The sequence below is a fragment of the Malaclemys terrapin genome, chromosome 3 (genome assembly GCF_027887155.1).
Source record: "Malaclemys terrapin pileata isolate rMalTer1 chromosome 3, rMalTer1.hap1, whole genome shotgun sequence".
Taxonomy (NCBI): domain Eukaryota; kingdom Metazoa; phylum Chordata; order Testudines; family Emydidae; genus Malaclemys; species Malaclemys terrapin.
This window is the reverse complement of record NC_071507.1, coordinates 144,285,858-144,301,137: the sequence shown is the minus strand read 5'-3', so window position 1 is coordinate 144,301,137 and position 15,280 is coordinate 144,285,858. Positions and strand designations below refer to the sequence as shown.

Sequence of the window (15,280 nt, the reverse complement as noted above, 5' to 3'; positions counted from 1 at the left end):
TTTATGTAGAGTGAACATTTTATTAACTTTTTCTTAGAAAATAATAAAAACAAACTTAGTTTAAATTAAAAACCCAACTTACTTCCAAATGTAAAAACATATATTTACCTATTTCACTATGAATAAGACATTATTTGTAGTCTTTAAAATGCACATGTTGTGCAAATGTTTTTAGAGATTAGCTACAGCACACATTTAACTAAAAGAGAAAGAGGAGGGGAGAAAGGGTGTGTGTATACATTTAAAGATTTCCCTTCAAAGTTGTTGTGGCTCATGTAAATATATATTTATGGATATTTTGTTTACAGTGGTGGTTTTTCATTTTTTAATCTCTTAGTAATGCTTTGTATAAAACGTGTCTTCAACAAAACAGCAACAAAGATTTGAACTTGCTCTTACCTATCCCATTCACCTTAATGAAACACAATCCCTCATCCTTCCCAATTCACTTCAATAGGTAAATGTCAAAATCCACTTGAGACTACTTAAATGCTAACTTTAAGTGCTGAAAATGTCTTGAATTTCATTTAAAAAAATAATTAATCAAGGGGGGGAGCCATTTTAATGAAATATTAAAGTTGCATAGTTAAAACTAAAAGTCAGGAAACACAAAAACTTAAGCTTTCCGACAAACCTTTTGTACATCCTGTATATTTTAGTTCATATATTTAACAGAATAAACAAAAATATATTAAGATTCCTATTGAACAAGAATATAAAATAGTCCACATGTGTAACATAGCTGCATTAATGTTGGTAAACAAATCTTAATTTTGTATATCCTGACTTTTGTTGTTGTTGCTATTTTAAAGTATTCACCCTTAACCTAGCCAACGTAATAAATTCATGTGATGACAGGACTGTGGAAGAAAAGCAATGCTGCTTCTTTTTTGAATTTTTTTAAATTTTATTTTTGTAATGTCAAGGGCACCCAGGCCCTCAGATGGGCATTTCTTTATTTTGAAATTGAAATAATTAAATAAATACATGAGCTCAATATGAATAGCAGAATAACAAAGTGCCATAAATCACTTTTTAAAATACAAATAAATGATTCTGTATCAAATATTTTAAAAAATAATTTTACACATTTATTCCTTTCTCCAAGTATTTTCAAAAATACTTATGTGTATTATTGTCTATAATTACCATCTTTTAACAGCCACTGCTCTGTCTGTATTTAGCATATATCATTATACTCTTTTGAATGCCTAAAGAGCTATAAAGTAAACCACCATATTTTTAACTTATATGATTGTCCTACCATCTACTCCAAAATACTGATCCATTCATAATCATCAACTCTGACTGATATATCAGGCTTACTGAGGTGAATTTTTGGAGATATGTATTTCATTTCCACAGGATCTTGAAAAGTGACAGATGGAGAACTTGTTATGAATAACCTGGCTTGGTTAATGCCAGAATGCTCAGGCATGCATGGAAGCCAGATGACTGAACCAGTCTCTGATTCTGAACACTTCCCCATTTTTCTTTTTATTACTATGGTACTTTCTTTGAAATCAGTTGCTGTTATTTAAAACCCCAAATGATCTTTTCATTCTCCAATCTTATTATTCAGAGCAATCCTGTTTTCCAGATTCTGTAAAGTGATCTTTTGGAGAAGGAATTTAAAACTGCTGGAAGACTTTTGAATTGGGGTGCTTTAAACAAAGCAATTGTGTACTACTTGCAATATTTTATTAATATATAATTGTTCCATTTTGGTTTACACCTCAATTTAAATTACAATTTCTGACATTCAATTGGGAAAAAATGCTGTTTTACTTAGCAGTTTTTATAGCAAGGTGTCCTAAAGTGCTTACAAAGGTAATAGTAGAACAATACTTATAGTCAAACATTGCAGATAGTATGTGCTTAGCAACAGCTCAAACGAGCTTTAGATGTTATAACATGTTGATATATTGAGAAATGCAATTTTGATCAGGGTGATGCCTGTATCTAATACAACAGGATTTGAAATATTGCATTAGATTGACTGAATGTTTCACTAAAATTATAATTTAAATAACATGGTGAAAAGCAGATACCCTAAAATGCTAACTTGCACTGAGTACACTTGATTGTACAACACACACCACCACCACCACCACCCTTCTCACACAAAGGTTTGTGGGGAGTTTTTTTGCTATCAACTAAAAGAGGACGCAAGTATTTACTACATGGCCCAGATAGAAAACTCAAGAAGAAATGGCTTGTACAGTGCTGTAGGTCTTGTAGCTAGATTACGTTATCAGATTTGTAGAGTGAAATCTTGGTCCTACTGAAGTCTATGGTAAAACTCTCATTGACATTGGAGCCAAGACTTTGTCTGTAGAATGCATCACTAAATCTCTTGAAAAATGTTACAGTGCATGACTTGTTGCTACAGGTGTTGTTGCAGAATTAGAGAGAGAATATCAAAGTTTCAGACAGAGCAAAATACACTCCATTTCCTAATAAGGGCCCAAGAAAACAAGGCAGTCTAATAGCATGCAATGGGTGGTATAAAATCTATATAAACACACGCATACAAATGTAGAGTGTATTTTTCAGGACACATGGTAATGCCCAGTATGTATCTGAAATTGACATTTAAATTAGCCTGTATGTATTTAACTATACTTATTAAGGGCCACGTTAAGGAGTCCTGAATAAAGATCACAAGAAAAGGAGGTAGAAAGTGAGAATCAAAAATTGGGAAGAGTGAGGCTGCAGGGATTGTGAACTGCCTTTTCAGAGAAAATCATTGTGTTCTGCTCTAATGGAACCACAGTTACAGTTCCAATAAAGTACTTACTTCATTTTCAGAACCTACGGTTGTCACTTTTTTCCCCTGGCCATAAGACACCTAAGAACTCAAATACTACTTTGTGGTTATGAAGGGAATTTAGCTACAACCGTAATGAGCAGAGTACAAGAACCTATTTATTTTATACAGTTTTGAGACTGAATATATGGTTTACATTTTCACAGATTTCACATTTCACAGATATTAATAAATATAAATTACAAAATATTATTCAAGGTAAGACATTCAACAAAACCTCTTCATACAAAATGGCCTGATTGCACTTTTTCTCAAAACTGTTAATGTACTCCTATAACTAAAACATGTAACCAAGGTAACATGAGTCTTCAGAAAAAGAAAACCCAGATAAGAAACATAAGGGAATCAGGCATACAGAGGGACACAGACATTAACAGCCTGGCACTCACTTCACTTGTGAATATATGAAGGGCAATTAGAAATGTGATGAATAAAAGATCAAATTACTATCAAAAGACATAGAAATAAGTTTCAAAATTAAATTACAGAAGAAGAATTATATTTCATCATTAACTTCTTGCCTGATTTCAATGTACCAGATAAAACATACAGTCGTACTCTGTGCTGTATCACATATTCAGCATATGAAATGTTAGCCTTTCAAAGCACAGCACTTCAACATTCAAAGTCAGCTGCAAACAGCTTAAACCACAAAAAACAATATTTACATAATATTGCAGCCATACCACTTTGGGCTGTGAATTCATTACATCTTATATCATAAGCAGGTCAGGCCAGGCCAGGCCAGTAACACTGCTCTACAGCCAAAATGCTTCTGAAATAAATGTAGTCAAACTTTACTAATTCCGGGTCACTGAGAACGAAAATGATGCTTAAAATTGTTGATTGGCTCTAGTTTTCAAGATATGCTATTGGGTCAGTATATACGACCCTTGACTTGGGAATGGCGGAGGATAAGTGAGTTATAAAGGGAAGGGATCTCAATTTAAACCAGAAATGACTAAAATACATCTTTGACTGGATCTATGAATAAATCTATGACTGGGTTTGGACAGTACTTGCTTTTTAGGCAAAACAATTAATGATGCAATCTGAAGCTGGTATTGCGTCATACATGATATGAATTGCATCATGTTATTCCTAGAAGTCATGGATGATGCAATCATAACAAAGCTTGCATCACTCTGCTGAACAAATTGCCCTATATCAGCTCTAGAAATCATACAGTGTTGTGCTCTCTTATTTGTCAGTGTTTGATTTTGCAAAGGGACACATTTCTGTTTAGCCAAAGTGAGCAGAGATGCCTCGTACTTGTGTGAACAGTGCACATAACTTCTGCTATGTTTGTGGTGAAGTGACTTTTGCATCACAAAAGCGCAGTATAACCACTATGGTTAAGAAAGCTTATCATCTTTATTTTGGCTGCAAAATTGGAGATCAGAACAAGAGGTGGGCCCCACACATATGCTGCAACACTTGTGCAACAAATCTTCGCCAGTGGTTGAATAGGAAAAGGAAATCTATGCCTTTTGCAGTGCCAATGATTTGGAGAGAGCCAACAGATCATACCAGCAATTGTTACTTCTGCATGGTGCCTCCAGTTGGGAAAGGTGCGTCAAAGAAGAACAAGTGGACTGTGCATTATCCAAACATTCCATCAGCTATACGCCCAGTACCCCACCGAGAAGGACTGCCGGTTCCTGATGCACCAGAATCATTCTCACTTGAGTCAGATGAGGAAGAGGATGAAACTTCTGGTCATGAACCATCAATGTCACAGGACCCACATTTTCTCCCATCCTCCTCCTCCTCTGAACCACACCTCATAATACAAGGTGAACTGAATGACCTTGTCGGGGATTTGGAACTACCCAACAGTAAGGCAGAGCTGTTGGGCTCCAGACTACAGCAGTGGAATCTCCTGGCAGGTGATGTTAGGGTTTCCATGTTCCGTGACCGTCAAAAGGATCTTGTCCCATTCTTCTTCATGGAAGGTGATCTTGTAGCCTACAACAACATCAATGGTGTGATGGCATCCCTCAACATCGTTCACTATCCAGATGAGTGGAGACTGTTCATTGATTCATCGAAGATGAGTCTTAAAGCTGTTTTACTGCATAATGGCAATGTTTTGCCATCAATTCCAGTTGGTCATGCAGTCCATATGATGCATGACAACATGAAACAACTTTTGAGGTGCATAAACTATGACCAACATCAGTGGCAGCTTTGTGCCAATTTGAAGGTTGTTGCTCTCTTGCTTGGTCTGCAGACTGGATACACAAAGTACTGCTGTTTTCTTTGCGAATGGGATAGTCGTGCAAGAGCTTCCCACTACATCAAGAAAGATTGGCCACTCCGACAGTCATTGGAGCCTGGGAGGAAAAGTGTTCAGCATCCACCACTTCTTGTATCAAGGAAGATTTTGTTACCACCCTTACACATCAAGCTGGGATAAAGGAAGGGGTCTTTGTTGGCCCTCAGATTCGTGAACTTCTTCAAGATGATGCATTTGACCATGCAAGGAAAAGACAGCATGGAAAGCCTTCCAGTTAGTGGAAACAACTGTTTTCTCGGAAACAACAAGGCAGACAACTACAGGTTGTTGGTGGAAAACCTCCTCAAGGCATACAAAAGCCTTGGTTGCAACATGTCACTAAAGATACATTTTTTTGCACTCATCTAGATTTTTTTCCACCGAACTGCGGAGCAGTGAGCAACGAACACGGCGAGCGATTTCACCAGGACATTGCAACAATGGAGAAACGCTATCAGGGCAAATGGAGCACATCAATGCTTGCAGACTATTACTGGACAGTGACAAGAGACGCTCCATTTAATGAATACAAGAGACAAGCCAAGAAGCGCCGAGTAGACACTGAATAGGACTAAACTATGTACATAATAGTTTTTTGCCTTTTGTTTCATAATAAACTTTATTTATATAACCCTTTTGCTGATTTTTAAAGTGTTACATAAACAGGACAGGTGAAATATTATCATGTAAAGCAACCATAAACACATGAAAAGACCTAGGTTTACAATTTATGATTAAAACTCTATCTACACAATATACATAGACATAAAACGTAAAAACTTAAATATCTTAGAAACAGTAGCCAATCAGTTGTTTTAATTGTCATATTTGAATTCAGCACATCAAAATACATAATAAATAGCACATTTTATCTCTGAAGCAGACGACTTCTCAAAAATTGTAGACCAGTGTAATTAGATTGGAATCCTCCAAGGAATTTCTGTGTCAGGTGGTGCCAGATATGGTGTTGATGAGTTAGACGACTAATAATTCAGTAGGCATTACACTATTTAAGGTATTTACATGACCCCACACTTACAGTATCCGAGTGTCTCAAAATCTTTTATGTTTTTATCTTCACAGCACCCTTATGAGCTAGGAAGTACTTATTATCCCGTTTTTATAGACGAGGCACTGAGAGTCTAAGTGATCACTTTAGAGATGGATGTCTTCTCTTCTGACTGTTATGTAGGAAAGAAAGGTTGGGGAGGAGAAGGGCCTACCTAAAAGGTATTCTGATACCAGTAATGGGTGTGGTATAAGAATCCAAGGAGACTACAATAAGAACACAGAAGCAGCCAAGAACTGGTATTTTGCCAGCACTAAACAGAATTTAAATTCAAAAAAGTTTAAGTTCATTTCAGACTACAGACCCCACAATGCCTGAGTGGGTTCTAAGCTCCACACGACAAACTCGCCCCGCCCCACTGAAGAATCAATAGAGCTGGAAAAAAAGCAAGAATATTTTATTCTGTCTTGTTGAGCAACAAAATTACATAAGAGCAGCCATACTGGTTCAGACCAAAAGTCCATCTAGCCCAGCATCCTGCTTCCAACAGTGGCCAATGCCAGGTGCTTCAGAGGAAATTAATAGAACAGGTAATCAAGTGATCCATCCCGTTGCCCATTTCCAGCTTTTGGCAAACGGGTTAGGGACACATGACAAGATCTGAGTCAAAATTTTCATTTTAAATAATGGCTGGTGATGATATATGATTAGGGTTGGAAGGATTAGTTTTTTTTGTCAGTAACTGTCAATTTCACAGTACACACACAAACCAACTTAAAAGTATTTCCATCAATAACAATCAAAATGTACAGATAGGCAAAGTAAGAAAAATGATGCTTGAGAACGTAGAGTGTGATTTAAGGATATTTACTTTGTATATTTTGATATGTCATGCTGACAATTTGTGTTTTAACAGTTATGAAGTTTTAACTTTTTGAAATCAATATCTACTGTCATTAAATAATTATTGTCTGACCCCATAATTTCCCACAACTGAAAATTTAACTTGATAAAAATAAAACCCATAATTTTGTGCAACTGTGAAAATGTAAACAGATAAAAACAGAAAAAAAACTTAATAAATATTGATATTTCTCAAAATTATAAAAAAAATAAAATATCAATTCTGCCAAGCCTATCTACCATCCATTACAGAACGTCTTGATCTTGTCTTCCTGCAAACTAAATCAGCTACTTCTGGTCATACTCTCAGTGGACAGGAAGAACAAGTGATCACTGTCCTCTTTACAATGAAGTAAAAATGTTCTTTTATTTTAAGAAAATTTCTTTAAATTGCACCATTTTTAAGCATAAGTGGTCCTATTTCCAAGTGAAAATAAAACTAACAGTTTATATTTTTCTATGTGCTTGATGAAAATTAGTCTTTAGAGTTCAATTATTTGTTATTTACGCCACTTTTCATCAGCATGCTTAATCAGTTAACAATGGAAATCATTCTTAATTCTATCATCCGATTACATGAGTACTGAGAACCAATATTTTGTCCTACACGTAATGCTGATTTCAGATTCAAAGGGCTAACTCTGGTAAAATGTTATGGTGGCTTCATGTGAGCACCTCCTTCCAGGAACATGGGCCATTGGTGTGCCCATGCCTATAGGGTGGACCCAATTATTTCTTTAGTGGGGCATTTGTGGTGTGCCAGACCTGACATTTACTTTGAACAAGATGGTTTTCTCTTCAATTTCTTCCCCCTCCCCTTGCACTAACTGAAGTTATCACATAGGTCAGTTTTAGAGATTAATTGATAACTTTTATTTTAACATTGTCCAGCTATGCCAGAAAGAGGGCAGGAGACACTGGATGTCGTTTAATTAGGCCTCAACTTTATTCCTAAAAGTCTTGGAGTAGCCAGCAGATAAAACTGTACAGTGCAGGTAACTTCATAATCATTTATATCTACCTAGGAGACTGCTGGCAGCCTCTCCCTTCCCCTGATCCTCATCCCCAACTCACCACCCCACCCCCTTGAATGAGAGTTACAGGGTACCCATCAGGTTGGCTCAAATGCCCGCTGTTGCCATGTACCTTGCATGCTGATAGAAGAGGGTGGGGTCACCCCAACGCCCCTCCAAAAGAGAGGGCAAGATGGTGGGTTGTGGAATGGATATGTGCAACACATCCCGAAGAACAACAGTCACAGATAGACAGGTAACCATTTTTTTCTTCAAGTGATTCCACATGTCCATTCCATGACTCAAACAGACACGAATGGAGGCAAGCCCAGAGACTACCTGAAGAGTGATTGTAAGACAACCTGTCTGAACCTGGCATCTTCTCTGGACTGATGGGAAATGGCATAATGAGAAGTGAAAGTGTGGACCAATGAACAAGTCGCTGCTTTACAAATGTCTACTATAAGCATTTGTGCTAAGAAAGCTGCCAAAGTTGCCTGTGCTCTAATAGAATGTGCAAATACTTTCGCTGGTGGGGTTATATTTGCCAATTGGTAACAAAATGAATGCACAAAGAGATCCACTATGAGATTCTCTCAGTGAAAACTTGTAGGCCCATAGCTCTGTCTTCAACCACAATGAACAAATGCAAGGAGGATCTAAAGGATTTGACATGCTCCTGGTAGAAAGTTAAAGCCCTTCTTACATTCAACGAACCAAGTTTTTTCTCATGCCTGTGCTCATGAGGTTTTGGGAATAATGTTGGCAAATGAAAAGTAGAGACTGCTTTTGTGAGAAATTTTGCATGACAGTGGAGATAAACTTTATTCTCATATAGAGAGCCTCTGACACTAGGACTCTCAACTCACTCACCCTTCTGGCTGAAGTAATTGCCACTAGATATGCTACCTTCATAGAGAGGTGAAGGATAGAGCAAGTTGCCAGAGCTCAAATCGTGGTCCCATCAACTTTGCTAGGACTAATTTCATATCCCAGGAGGGATGGGATCTTGTATGTGTAGGTACAATCTTACTAAGCCCTTTAGGAATCAGGTGAGGATGGGGTTGATGAAAAGGGATCTACTATCCATAAAGACGTGGAAGGCCAGAATAGTTGAGAGATGCACTCTTGTAGAGCTAATAGCCAAAGTCTGTTTTAGATCTAGAAGATAGTCCAGTACAAGATCCAGGAGTCCGTGCTCTGGAGATACACCTTTTCCAAATGGATAAGTGCTTTGCTCAGCCAGGTAAGTGTTCCTAGTTGAGGGTTTTCTGCTATTCAGAAGCACTTTCTGAATGTCCTTCAAGCAGGACCTTACAAAGATTGTCACCCATGAAGCATCCATGCTGTCAGATGGAGAGCTCAAGGTTGGGATGGAGCAGCTGTCTGGGGTCCAGTGAAATTATGTCTGGATCCAACATAAGAGACAGCGGAGGTTTGATTGACAAGGTTAGTAGGGCCAAGTACCAGTGCTGACAAGGCCACACCAGTGGGATGAAGTGAGCATGGTCTTGTTTGACTTTGAACATGACCCTGGGAAGTAAAGGAATTGGAGGGAAGGCATACAGGACGGAATTCTTCCAAGATAGGAGAAAAGCATCAGACAGTTAGCCTGGTCTGAGCCTTGCCCAGGAACAGAACTGATGGCATTTTCTGTTGCTTCTTGTTGCAAACAGGTCCACTTGGGGAGTGTCCCAGAGCTGGAAGATGGACCTCGCCATATATGGACGTAGTGACTACTTGTGGTGATTGCAGAAGGACCCGATCAGCTGATCTGCTAATGTGTTCTGGTTTCCTGAAAGGTAAGCAGCCCTGAGATTAACGGAGTTGGTTATACAAAAATCCCAGAGGTGAACTGCCTCCTGGCACAATTGAGTCGACAGTTCCTCTCCCTGCCTATTTATATAAAACACGGTCAACAAATTGTCCATCACAATTAAGAAATTATTTTCTACTATGTAAGGGAGGAAGGCTGAGTAAACTAGACTCTGTTAACTCCCTGACATTTATGTGAGTCTTTATATCTTAAGATGACCAGACATCCTGAATCTGCAGGGACCCAGATAAATTGCCCAACCCAGGGATGATGCATCTGTGACTAGATTGAGGGGCAAAGGGAACCCCCGCGTAAACTTTCAGAGGGTCCATCCACCAATTCAGAGATGACAAAATTAAAAAAGTTGGCACTCAAACCACTTTGCTCCCAATCATCACCATTTGGACATGCACTGATGCTAACCATGCCTGCAGCTTTCTGAGCTGCAACCTGACATGCTGAACTACAGAGTTACATGCTACCAGGCGACCCAGGAGACTGCAGTAGTTTTGTGCTGCTGTGAATGGGTATACTTTAAGTCGCAGTACTAGGTCCCATAAAGTTTCGAACGTGACTTGTAATAGAAAGGCTACTCCTGGGAGAATTCTACGCCACTGCACATGCAGCATTTGCACAGAAATTAATGTTGTGCATGCAGAATTTCTTTTTTTCTCCCACAGAAATGGGCTGCAGAGTTGCTGGTCGCCACTAGGGGCCACTGGACAGGGCAGAGCCCAGCTTGCAAACTCAAGACACTGCGAGGGAGGTGGGAGGGATAGGAGCTGGAGGATTCCTGGCAGCTGCAGTTCCTCACATGCCCTGAAGGAAGGAGGCAGCATGCTGGAAACCCCACACAAGCCCAGGACCCAGCATCAGACTGTTTCTCCCTCTGGATCTCTGGGGGTGCAGGTGTCTGGTCTGGGGAAGACCCCATGGCTATGCTCTGGGGGATAAGGGGTGCACATGAGTGTCTGGATGTGGGGGGGATCTGCGGCTAGGCAATGGGGGTAGGGTGCAGGTGTCTGGGCTGGGGAGAATCCCGCAGCTGGGCTCTGGGGGGCTGCAGGTGTCTGGCTGGGGGGAATCCCGCAACTGGGCTCTGGGGCATAAGCGGTGCGAGTGTCTGGCTGGGGGACATACCACAGCTGGGCTCCCGGGCGGCAGGGGGAGCGGGTGTCTGACCCCTGCTGCTGGGCTCTGAGGGGGAGGGGGCAGAGAAACGGGGGTTTCTTTAATTCTCTATTCTGGGGGGACATTTTTTATCTCTGTATTTTTACAGACAGTTGCTGACAGGTATTTTGAAATAAATTACCAAAATAATTGAAACTGGTGTGATTATATAGTATTATTTTGACAAAGAAAATATGCAGAATTTTAAAATATTATGCGCAGAATTTTTATTTTTTTGGTGCAGAATTCCCCCCACGAGTAAAAGGTCTGGGCCTTCATGGAGTCTAAGACTACCCCAATGAACTCTATTGCCTGTACCAGCTTCAGGTTTGATTTCAAATATGCAAAAAATGAATAATGAGAATTTTTCATAATAGCTACTATAGCAGGTTAACATTTTCTAAAATGAACACCTATATAGAATATTACCAATACCATGCACTATTTACCCTTCATTAGCTTTTAAAGTGTTGACAGAATTTTTGGACAAATAAACAAATCTGGAAAAAAATCAAATATTTCAAAGTCTAAAAATAAAGTTGCTGTCAAAATTTTCTTTTTATTTATTGCTCTGAAACTGCCCAACTAAAGCAGAGATCAAATGTCATGAACCACATCGAGAAAAGATAAAAGTTTGGGCTTCACTGTAACCAATCCTAATTGGCATGGAGATAAAGTATATTCTGAACTGACTAAAGTCAGCTCTATTGAAATTATATACAACTATAGTTGCAATCTTCATGTTCATAATTAGTAAATGCAGAAATGTCTGCCAAAATGGCAGCAACAGACATCTTTATGTTATCTTATCATATATTTAAAGTAATTTTCCTATGTTAAAGATAAAAAGAAACTGTTTCCTTTGCAGGTTTGCATTACCATAAAAAAAAAATCAGTTCAGTTCATTCTGGAGTAGCCGTTTCCATGCAACTTGACTCCTATACTAGGCATGTACATGTTAGTTATAGTTAGGTAACTGAAAAATAGCTTAATGTGTAGGAATAAAAATAATACAAAGGAAAGTATGAAAATCTATAAAAGAATGCAGAGGAAGTGTTTCTTTATCTTCTTCATTTCTTTAAAACACTTAAAATGAAATAAACACAGATGTATAATATGGAACAGAGATAGGGACATATTGGTGAGGCAACAGCTAAGAAATGAACCACAAGAAAAAGAAAAGGCAAGAAAACAAGTAAAATAGTAGATTATTTTTTCCACTTGATTATCCATGTAGGAAATAACACAGAGCCATATTCACCAGTGATATGAATGGACACAAATCCACTGAATGGAAAGATCGGGGCAGAAAGGTTATTGGTAAGGAATAGGTATAAGAAATGGAATTTTGCAAGGAAAAACCCAGAAACCCTGCACTACAGTGAAGTTAAACATTAAAATTTATAAAATGGGACCTTCCCCCGCCACATCCCAAATTACAGTGTCCCTGGATCATTTCCCAATTTTCCCTCATAACAGAGATTAAAACTCCAACCCACCCTGCACTTTGCTATTCCAGGCTCACATCTTCAACTTGAGAGACAAGGTGGATGAGGTAATATCTTTTATTGGACCAACTTCTGTTGCTGAAAGAGACAACTTTCAAGCCACACAGAGTTCTTCTTCAGGTTTCCTGGAACCAACACAGCCACAAAAACACTGCAAACAACAATGAAAGTCCAACTTGACGCAGTAGTTTACCCTCCAAGCTCTCTGTGTTTCCTAAGACTATTTCCCCCTATTCCCCAAGTAAAACAAGTATTTGCTTCTCTCTCTTATGCTCTCTGGGAAACAGAGAAAGTAAAGCTGTTAAACAGACAAACAAAGAATCATGAAGAATCCCCTAGCTACCACCTGAGCTGCAACAAGAGCTGTACCAGGGGAAAGAATTGTGCCCAGGCCTGGAAGATGTCCAGGGGGGAGGGATAGCTCAGTGGTTTGAGCATTGGCCTGCTAAACCCAGGGTTGTGAGTTCAATCCTTGAGGGGGCCACTTGGGGATCTGGGGCAAAATCAGTACTTGGTCCTGCTAGTGAAGGCAGGGGGCTGGACTCGATGACCTTTCAAGGTCCCTTCCAGTTCTAGGAGATGGGATATCTCCATTATTTATTTATTTATTTAAAACAGTTTTCAGATAAGCACAGACTTGAAGCAAAAATCAACCAATACCGAAATTATCACTGTTGTCGCTATGAGAAACTTCTCTTCAGACATGGATCCACTCCCAGTTCCTGCTATTCCCTTGCACTTCCACTTATGTACTCCAAATTAGCTTTCTGGGAGACTAATGTGCTTCAACTGTTTAACCGTCTTGCTGATTAATCGTTGCCATAGAACTCTGTCCTGAAACGCTTAAGTTTTCTCAGCTGGTTTCTCTCTTGCACATTCTGGAACCTCAACTGGATAACATCCCATATCAGACAGAGCTTCTGGTCAATATCTTCAGGAGTGACGAAAAGATACTTTAATTATTGTATCATGGGCCAAAAATCTATCATTGTTTAAATTCAGCAGTGCCTTAAATGCTTCGAAGTCAACACCAATAAAAACGTTCCATGCTTCAAAATTATGATCATGACAGGAAAAGAAGCACTTTCGTCCAAAGAAATTACACAGGTCTACAATTTTTGAGAAGTCGTCTGCTTCAGAGCAAAAAATGTGCTGTTTATTATGTATTTTGATGTGCTGAATTCAAATATGACAATTAAAACAACTGATTGGCTACTGTTTATAATATATTTAAATTTTTACATTTTATGTCTAGGTATATTGTGTAGATAGTAGAGTTTTAATCATAAATTGTAAACCTAGGTCTTTTCATGTGTTTATGGTTGCTTTACATGATAATATTTCACCTGTCCTGTTTATGTAACACTTTAAAAATCAGCAAAAAGGTTATATAAATACAATTTATTATGAAACAAAAGGCAAAAAACTATTATGTACATAGTTTAGTCCTATTCAGTGTCTACTCGGCGCTTCTTGGCTTGTCTCTTGTATTCATTAAATGGAGCATCTCTTGTCACTGTCCAGCAATAGTCTGCAAGCATTGATGGGCTCCATTTGCCCTGATAGCGTTTCTCCATTGTTGCAATGTCCTGGTGAAAATTGCTCGCCGTGCTCGTCGTTCACTGCTCCGCAGTTTGGTGGAAAAAAATCTAAATGAGAGTCCAAAAAAATGTATCTTTAATGACATGTTGCAACCAATGCTTTTGTATGCCTTGAGGAGGTTTTCCACCAACAACCTGTAGTTGTCTGCCTTGTTGTTTCCGAGAAAATTTATTGCCACTAACTGGAAGGCTTTGCATGCCGTCTTTTCCTTGCCATGCAGTGCATGGTCAAATGCATCATCTTGAAGAAGTTCACGAATCTGAGGACCAACAAAGACACCTTCCTTTATCTTAGCTTCACTTAACCTTGGAATTTTTCCACGGAGGTACTTGAAAGCTCCTTGTGTTTTGTCAATGGCCTTGACAAAGTTCTTCATCAGACCCAGCTTGATATGGAAGGGTGGTAACAAAATCTTCCTTGATACAAGAAGTGGTGGATGCTGAACACTTTTCCTCCCAGGCTCCAATGACTGTCGGAGTGGCCAATCTTTCTTGATGTAGTGGGAATCTCTTGCATGACTATCCCATTCACAGAGAAAACAGCAGTACTTTGTGTATCCAGTCTGCAGACCAAGCAAGAGAGCAACAACCTTCAAATTGGCACAAAGCTGCCACTGATGTTGGTCATAGTTTATGCACCTCAAAAGTTGTTTCATGTTGTCATGCATCATATGGACTGCATGACCAACTGGAATTGATGGCAAAATATTGCCATTATGCAGTAAAACAGCTTTAAGACTCATCTTCGATGAATCAATGAACAGTCTCCACTCATCTGGATCGTGAACGATGTTGAGGGCTGCCATCACACCATCGATGTTGGTGCAGGCTACAAGATCACCTTCCATGAAGAAGAATGGGACAAGATCCTTTTGACGGTCACGGAACATGGAAACCCTAACATCACCTGCCAGGCGATTCCACTGCTGTAGTCTGGAACCCAACAGCTCTGCCTTACTGTTGGGTAGTTCCAAATCCCCGACAAGGTCATTCAGTTCACCTTGTGTTATGAGGTGTGGTTCAGAGGAGGAGGATGGGAGAAAATGTGGGTCCTGTGACATTGATGGTTCAGGACCAGAAGTTTCATCCTCTTCCTCGTCTGACTCAAGTGAGAATGATTCTGGTGCATCAGGAACCGGCAGTCCTTCTCGG

General features: G+C 39.2%; 1 protein-coding gene across 1 annotated transcript in view; it reads right to left on the bottom strand.

The window, feature by feature from the left end:
- ME1 (malic enzyme 1) overlaps window positions 1-15,280 on the bottom strand; it is a 335,701-nt gene that overhangs the window by 258,895 nt on the left and 61,526 nt on the right. The window lies entirely within an intron of this gene.